Genomic DNA, 8,908 nt, shown 5'->3' on the forward strand with positions numbered 1-8,908 from the left:
TAATATTTATCAAATTGAAAGAAGTTACTAGTCTCAATAGCCTAGTGGTTAGTCCCCTAACAATGTTTCTTTTTAGCTTTGGGGCGACCCGAGTTCAAGTCCCGGGTCATCGAACTTTCTTGATACTATACTTTCCTATCATAATAAAAGGCAAAAAATATATTCTTTAAGCTTTTGCAAGTTAAGCTCCATCCACACACAAAATAGAATCAGCATTTTTTAAGCCATTACATCAACACCTCTCATAATGGGAGTGGGGGAACGGATTCTGACAACTGTTTTTCTTTTTGCCGTCGGATTCTGTTCCCCCCATATTTCTGACACACTGAGGTTCTTATATTTATCAAATTGATGCTGTTTAAGCTCCATACACTCACAAAAATAGAATCAGCATTTTTTTAAGCCATTACATCAACACCTCTCATAATGGGAGTGGGGGAACGGATATCGACAGCTGAACTATTTGCCGTCGGATTCCGTTCCCCCTATGTTTCTTACACAATAAGGTTCTAATATTTATCAAATTGAAGGAAGTTACTAGTCTCAATAGCCTAGTTGTCAGTACCCTGACAATATTTTTTTTTAGCTTTGGGGCGACCCGAGTTCAAGTCCCGGGTCATCGAACTTTCTTGATACTATACTTTCCTATCATAATAAAAGGCAAAAAATATATTCTTTAAACTGTTGCAAGTTAAGCTCCATCCACACACAAAATAGAATCAGCATTTTTTAAGCCATTACATCAACACCTCTCATAATGGGAGTGGGGGAACGGATTCTGACAACTGTTTTTCTTTTTGCCGTCGGATTCTGTTCCCCCCATATTTCTGACACACTGAGGTTCTTATATTTATCAAATTGATGCTGTTTAAGCTCCATACACTCACAAAATTAGAATCAGCATTTTTTTAAGCCATTACATCAACACCTCTCATAATGGGAGTGGGGGAACGGATTTCGACAGCTGAACTATTTGCCGTCGGATTCCGTTCCCCCTATGTTTCTTACACAATAAGGTTCTAATATTTATCAAATTGAAGGAAGTTACTACTCTCAATAGCCTAGTGGTCCCTGACAAAATTTCTTTTTAGCTTTGGGGCGACCCGAGTTCAAGTCCCGGGTCATCGAACTTTCTTGATACTATACTTTCCTATCATAATAAAAGGCAAAAAATATATTCTTTAAACTGTTGCAAGTTAAGCTCCATCCACACACAAAACAGAATCAGCATTTTTTAAGCCATTACATCAACACCTCTCATAATGGGAGTGGGGGAACGGATTCCGACAGCTGTATTTTGCCGTCGGATTCCGTTCCCCCTATGTTTCTTACACAATAAGGTTCTAATATTTATTAAATTGTAGCATTTTGTTAGCATCAATAGCCTAGTGGTCAGTCCCCTGACAATATTTCTTTTTAGCTTTGGGGCGACCCGAGTTCAAGTCCCGGGTCATCGAACTTTCTTGATACTATACTTTCCTATCATAATAAAAGGCAAAAAATATATTCTTTAAACTGTTGCAAGTTAAGCTCCATCCACACACAAAATAGAATCAGCATTTTTTAAGCCATTACATCAACACCTCTCATAATGGGAGTGGGGGAACGGATTCTGACAACTGTTTTTCTTTTTGCCGTCGGATTCTGTTCCCCCCATATTTCTGACACACTGAGGTTCTTATATTTATCAAATTGATGCTGTTTAAGCTCCATACACTCACAAAAATAGAATCAGCATTTTTTTAAGCCATTACATCAACACCTCTCATAATGGGAGTGGGGGAACGGATTTCGACAGCTGAACTATTTGCCGTCGGATTCCGTTCCCCCTATGTTTCTTACACAATAAGGTTCTAATATTTATTAAATTGAAGAAAGTTACTAGTCTCAAAAGCCTAGTGGTCAGTCCCCTGACAATATTTCTTTTTAGCTTTGGGGCGACCCGAGTTCAAGTCCCGGGTCATCGAACTTTCTTGATACTACTTTCCTATCATAATAAAAGGCAAAAAATATATTCTTTAAACTGTTGCAAGTTAAGCTCCATCCACACACAAAATAGAATCAGCATTTTTTAAACCATTACATCAACACCTCTCATAATGGGAGTGGGGGAACGGATTCCGACAGCTGTTTTTTTGCCTTCGGATTCCGTTCCCCCTATGTTTCTTACACAATAAGGTTCTAATATTTATTAAATTGTAGTATTTTGCTAGCCTCAATAGCCTAGTGGTCAGTCCCATGACAATATTTCTTTTTAGCTTTGGGGCGACCCGAGTTCAAGTCCTGGGTCATCGAACTTTCTTGATACTATACTTTCCTATCATAATAAAAGGCAAAAAATATATTCTTTAAACTGTTGCAAGTTAAGCTCCATCCACACACAAAATAGAATCAGCATTTTTTAAGCCATTACATCAACACCTCTCATAATGGGAGTGGGGGAACGGATTTCGACAGCTGTTTTTTTACATCGGATTCCGTTCCCCCTATGTTTCTTACACAATAAGGTTCTAATATTTATCAAATTGAAAGAAGGTACTAGTCTCAATAGCCTAGTGGTTAGTCCCATAACAATGTTTCTTTTTAGCTTTGGGGCGACCCGAGTTCAAGTCCCGGGTCATCGAACTTTCTTGATACTATACTTTCCTATCATAATAAAAGGCAAAAAATATATTCTTTAAGCTTTTGCAAGTTAAGCTCCATCCACACACAAAATAGAATCAGCATTTTTTAAGCCATTACATCAACACCTCTCATAATGGGAGTGGGGGAACGGATTCTGACAACTGTTTTTCTTTTTGCCGTCGGATTCTGTTCCCCCCATATTTCTGACACACTGAGGTTCTAATATTTATCAAATTGATGCTGTTTAAGCTCCATACACTCACAAAAATAGAATCAGCATTTTTTTAAGCCATTACATCAACACCTCTCATAATGGGAGTGGGGGAACGGATATCGACAGCTGAACTATTTGCCGTCGGATTCCGTTCCCCCTATGTTTCTTACACAATAAGGTTCTAATATTTATCAAATTGAAGGAAGTTACTAGTCTCAATAGCCTAGTTGTCAGTACCCTGACAATATTTTTTTTAGCTTTGGGGCGACCCGAGTTCAAGTCCAGGGTCGTCGAACTTTCTTGATACTATACTTTCCTATCATAATAAAAGGCAAAAAATATATTCTTTAAAGAGGAATACATCGACAGAGAACAGTTTGTGTTCGTGTGAGCAGCAAAGATTTATGTTCATTATTACAACTGGTAAGTACAGGCGGTGCCATGCCTTAGTGACATATTGAGTACATTTTGTTGCATGTTATTATATTTTGTATTAAAATACTTCAGTAATTTACTCTGTAACACAAACACCATAAAGTGTTACACAGCTTTTCTATCTTTATATCCAATGCCTGAGAATTATTTTAAAGGCTATACCAGCAAGTTTACTCCCAAAACATGTTCAGTATGACACTATGCCACCAGTGAATGAATGTTGCGATATAGTAATCCATCATTGTTCTGGTAAACTGTGTTAAAATCATCTGCATAAGGGAGCTTATTCATTATCAGACTGAAACAAGATCATATTTTGTAACCTGTATAATGTGACAATTTTTGTGCATCCAGTGACATCAAAAGTAGTTTGAGATGACGAGATATTTACTGCAGAAACTTAAATCTATGACTTCAGACATAATAAAAAAGTCAATGATGTTATCAAACTTTATTAGTAGAAGCATTCGTCCATTTTTATCCATTCAACAAGAGTCTTTTAGCAAGAGCTCATAAAGAGATGATGCATACAGAGAGGACTATATAAAGAGTGTTTTAGGCATTAAGTAGAAAGGATTACAGAACTCTGCAGTTTACAAGTACAGTGTTTAAAAAGGCTAAACATCATCATACCAGGTTACCAGCATCATGACGTAGAAAACTCAAATAGGACGATGAGTGTGTCAGCGCTCTGTAGATCATTCAGTAATGGCAGGTGTAGAAGTAGGTGTATCAGAGGATGTCACACTTTGTGGTGGGTCTATTTTCTCCAGTTTTTCCTTTACACTTTTGTACTCTATATCCCACTGCTCCTTGGAGAGAGAGGAAGGACTGACCTCCAGAAACTTGTAGGCATCTTTGTTCTGGAGCTTAAACATGACAGATGCTTTTTGACAGCCTGCACCAAAACAGGTCCAAGCCTGTGGAATTAAACATTTACAAGTTACATTAGACTTTTAGATGAAACCTTAGTAATGGCTGGACAAAATGAGACACACAACACACAAGCCTTCCCATAGGTACAAATAAAGAAATAAAAAAAAAATAAAGATATATATTTATTGAATATCTTAGTAGAAATCATGTGAACATGAATTTTACCTCTGTGGCTGTTTTGATTGAATCAATAAATACATCTTTAAGTTCAGCAAGGTCATCGATAAGACTTTCTCCAACAAAGGTTGTCTGTTCCAGGGATTCCAGCAACACATGAACACTCGCCCAGAAGTTTTTGAGCTGAATCAGAATTTCCTGAATTTTTGACAAGCTTTTCTGAACTTCCTCTAGATAGACGGGGTCGGGTATGGAATCTGCAGAGGGGAAATAAAGGTTTCAACAAGCCACACGTTCACTCCCGTTCTTAAATTAGACTTGAATCTTGGCACAGTCTTAAGCATGACTTGTCATGTAAGTATACTTTAAACATGAAAGAAAACAGACTCACTCCTGTCAAAACTGGCTCTGGCAGCCTTCATCTGCAGATCCATGATCTGGAGTTGGACCTGCCACTGCTTCTGTTTCAGAGCGGTCTTATCAGCGATGAGGTTATTCAGTTCAGCTTCAAGAGCCTTCAATTGTGCAACTTGGCCAGGATCCTTTACAGCATCGTAAATGCTTTTAACAATCAGCCCGACGAATGGAACGACTGCAGCGAAGATGCCGAGGCCTTTACTTGTTTTAGAGATGGATCTGGCAAATTCTTGAATCTCTTGGCTTTTGCTGTTTATATTTTTCTCAGTTTCAGCAAGCTCGTCTGTGGTTTTCTGGAGTTCAGCTTTCATATCATTCAGGTTTTTTTAAGCAGCTCCACCTCTTTGTCTTGTTCTGCAATCTTTTTATCTGTATCCTTTTTTTCTTGGATAACATCACTGGTGGACGATGCTACATCTTTGTTGTGTAATTCATACCTATACAATGTTGAAGAAATGTTGCTGTTAAATTAGCATTTTATAACAATGGGCTGTGTAACTAGCTTTAAAGTTTATCTTAAAATGTGTTCATACTTTTACCTGATTATAGCAGTTGCATGTAGAACAATAATGTTTTCATGAGGAAAATATTCTTACTTTTCCACTATCTTGTCCACATCAGTGATGATGTCTGTGATCCAGGCTCGTGCTTTTTCTAGGAATTTGACCGCCAAAATCGGCTTATTTTTATCCACAGCCGTCATCAACATGGGAAACAGCGACTTAACCAGGTTTTCACTGGTCAGAATACACTAGAATTAAGAGACAAGTATCTTAGAATTTAAAAACCGACAGTCACACTGATGCGACGAAACATTCAGAACTCTTATTGCCTGTATTTGTCCTGTAAATCTTTCTGAAATGCTGATCATAATGCTGCTGCAGTTATTGTATATTAAGGTAAAGTGCCCCTATTATGCTATTTTAAAGACTCCTAATTTCGTCTTGAAGGTCTCCTACAACAGGTTTACATGCATCAAAAGTCAAAAACAGTTTCATTTTCTCATAATATACATTGCACATCACCACATTTTTCAATGATTCTCAAACGACTCAATGGATGAATCAGTCTCTCTAAATCCCTCCTTTCCGCGAGCTCTGCTCTGCTCTGATTGGCCAGATGGCCCAGTCTGTTGTGATTGGTCTACCGCGTACAGCGCCTGTCGGAAGCTACACGTCCATCACCATAACAGACCTGAGCTCCTCAGTCCTCAGCGACTGTACACACTGTAAAGACAGTAACGATGACGTCGATTGTAGTAAGACAGCAATATCGCGAGTTAGCCAGTCAGCCAGAAACGTACACAATATAATGCACAAAATTATGTATTTTGAACACCCGGTAGAAAATACAGCAATAATGAATCATACTTACAGGATGTGATTCTGAGGAGTAACTTGGTCCAAATATATTGAGTACTGACCCATCTTTCACGAGCAAGAGTTTTGCGAAACCCGCGATGAACTCAGAGATTTGAAAAGCAGTTGTCAGCAAAATGGCGTTTGAGAGCTGGTCAAGTTGTTTGCGGGCAGACAACATAGGCAAGAATTATGCAAATGTATCTTGTAGTGGCGTAGAACCGTATGGGATTCGGATAAAAATTACTCTTAAAGGCGGTTCAGATTCGATTCTTTCTTTTGGGAGACAATAACTTTCTATCGTGCACTTTTGAAGATACAACTTTGCCGAATGTTTACATTTACAAATAACTATAATACACACTTCATGAAAGGAAATATTCGAAAAACCATAATAGGGGCACTTTAAAAGTTTAAAGTTATAAAAATGTAAGAAATGCATTTCAAATTTATAAGAAGCTTATCAAACCAAGAAGATGTGTACAAACTCAAAAATTTCTTGGCTCACATTATGATATTATGACACATTATTTATTTATTTATTTCCAGTTAGGGGAGAGACTCTCATAATCAGTTTAGCTCAGATTAACCTCTAGCTAAAAGACAGACTATATGACATGCTATTTACTACAGACCCTTCATGTTTGGTGAGTTGACACATAAAAAAAATAATAATATTAAAAAAATAATAATATCTAGGTGACAGATGAAAATACTGAAATCAAGAGAAATCTGACACTGTACTTTCAACATAGTTGCATCAGAGGAGCCGAACAGAAGCCTGGTTTCCACAGCGCGACTCCTGATGGTTCTCTCCAGGTTGGGGAAGTTGGCCAGGCACAGGTAAGAGAGATGGTAGAGAAGCGCTGTCTTTTCGGCAACAACGGGAAGGTCTTGTACAAACGCTGGGCTCCACTGGGATACAGCCACTGGTGAAAAAACATTGTATGTTTTTAAAGACTGAAAAGATCACATTGATGGCTGGTATTGTTTTCAAATCTGTTTGATGAAATAAGATAATACTTGCTTTTGCTATCAGCCATCCTTAGTAGGTTTACACAAAAATGTGTGCAATGAGTTTCTCCTACAATGTACTAAAAGCAGAACAGTTTTGTTTGGTTTAAAACATGAAAATTATTATAAAAATGTGAAGTAAAACTGACTTACCTTTGCTTTAGCAAGTGATATGGAGAACAATGTATGTGGTGCTTTTATACTAAAGCTATGACCATCCTGCCTCCGCCCTCAAGAGAATGACTTCCAAAGAAACTGAAATTTAACTTCCGTTATTGGGGGTCGCTTGAGTCATGGAGGTTTATGTGGTTCGGGTCCATATGTTCAATAAGTGGTTATTTTAATGGTTAGCACGATTGCTTACAATCTACAGGCAATCTAATTACCATATCACACCATATCAATCTGTACCACAGTTTGAATTAACTCCCTACACAGCTTAAATATGTAGGTACTTCTTAATAACATTAACATTATAGACTGTTACTCAGTGATATGCTTTGTAAAATAAAGTGCAACAGTATTGTACCAAAGGTACTTCATATCTATTGTCACAGTTACCAGCTGGTGTGCCCAGGTTGACCACCAGAGGGCACTCCTTCTCTGACCTTTGCCACTCAGCCATGAGCATCAGTTCCTATAATCCTTCGCCCGGACTCATCACTAATTATTGCATTCAACTGTCATTACATTGTTTATCTCACACTATTTATACCATGTTCTCTCTGCCATTTCTCATTGAGGTTTTGTAATTGTCATACAGCATTCCTGAGCACTCTCCCTTGTCTTTTGTTCTTCTGTGAATTGTTTGCAAGTGTTTTTGACCCTTTGACTGGCATGACTACGATTCTGGATTTTCCAGTAAAGCTGCGCTTGGATCTCACCTAGTCTCCGAGTTATCCGTAACACAGTTTGAATTAACTCACTAGTAGAGGGCTGAATAGGCTAGTTGCACGTGGCCGCCATTTTGGATTTCGGATCAGCGAGTGTGCGGTTAGACACTTCCGGTTTCGCATTACGCCCAGTGCAGGGAGCCGGAGAAAGCTGAAAATGATCTTTTATAGTTGTTTATAGAATAAATTATCAATTAAAATACTACTAAGATCCATATTACTATCACACGAGCCAATGGCATTTAAATGCACGGATGCATAGTCAGATTAATGAATGAAATACAACTGTTCACGAACAGAAGATTGTATTTGACTCATGCTGCATACGCAATGACAATTATGCCTACTGTAAATATAGAGTTACAACTACGATTAGAGTTGTTTGCATAAAATGCACCGTGAACATTCACATGTTTGCCCTGAGATAGGCTACAATTTATCTCCATAAATACAATTTTCTCAATTCTACGCATATATTTATACTTACATCAATTGCTCGATCAATATTATCATCACATATTTTACATTTACATTTTTAACTGTAGGTACCACAAACAATTTAATATAGGTAAGTTTGTGTATATTTTACACATAGTACTGTATGTGCTGCTTATAAACACCAGAGATAATGATTTATGAAACAGATCTTTACTCATCTCACTTGCACAAAATAAATGCAGTAATAGAAAGCATAGAAACGCACAGGTGAAATACACTGAAAATTATATGCATTTAAACATTTGGTCGGGTTGAAGTCATCAACTTCAACCTCGCTGTCTCCCGGATCTTCTGCATCCACTCAGCCTGTACCGCAGCGTCAACGGGGAATACATGAAAGCTGACTTCTCTGTTGTAACGTGACGAAACGATACATAACGGCACACAGCGATGAAGTGCTG

The 8,908-nt window shown here is 37.9% G+C and overlaps 1 pseudogene across 1 annotated transcript; it reads right to left on the reverse strand.

Moving 5' to 3' along the window:
* Positions 1–3,814: 3,814 nt before the first annotated feature.
* On the reverse strand, positions 3,815–7,282 carry LOC311284302 (annotated as a pseudogene). Its single transcript, XR_014630351.1, has 7 exons — positions 7,270–7,282; positions 7,130–7,196; positions 6,847–7,031; positions 5,341–5,495; positions 4,719–5,181; positions 4,376–4,584; positions 3,815–4,194 (listed from the first exon to the last, which is right to left on the reverse strand). The product of XR_014630351.1 is annotated as an uncharacterized misc_RNA (transcript).
* Positions 7,283–8,908: the final 1,626 nt, after the last annotated feature.

The sequence above is a fragment of the Rutilus rutilus genome, assembly GCF_951802725.1.
Source record: "Rutilus rutilus genome assembly, chromosome: 24".
Classification (NCBI taxonomy): domain Eukaryota; kingdom Metazoa; phylum Chordata; class Actinopteri; order Cypriniformes; family Leuciscidae; genus Rutilus; species Rutilus rutilus.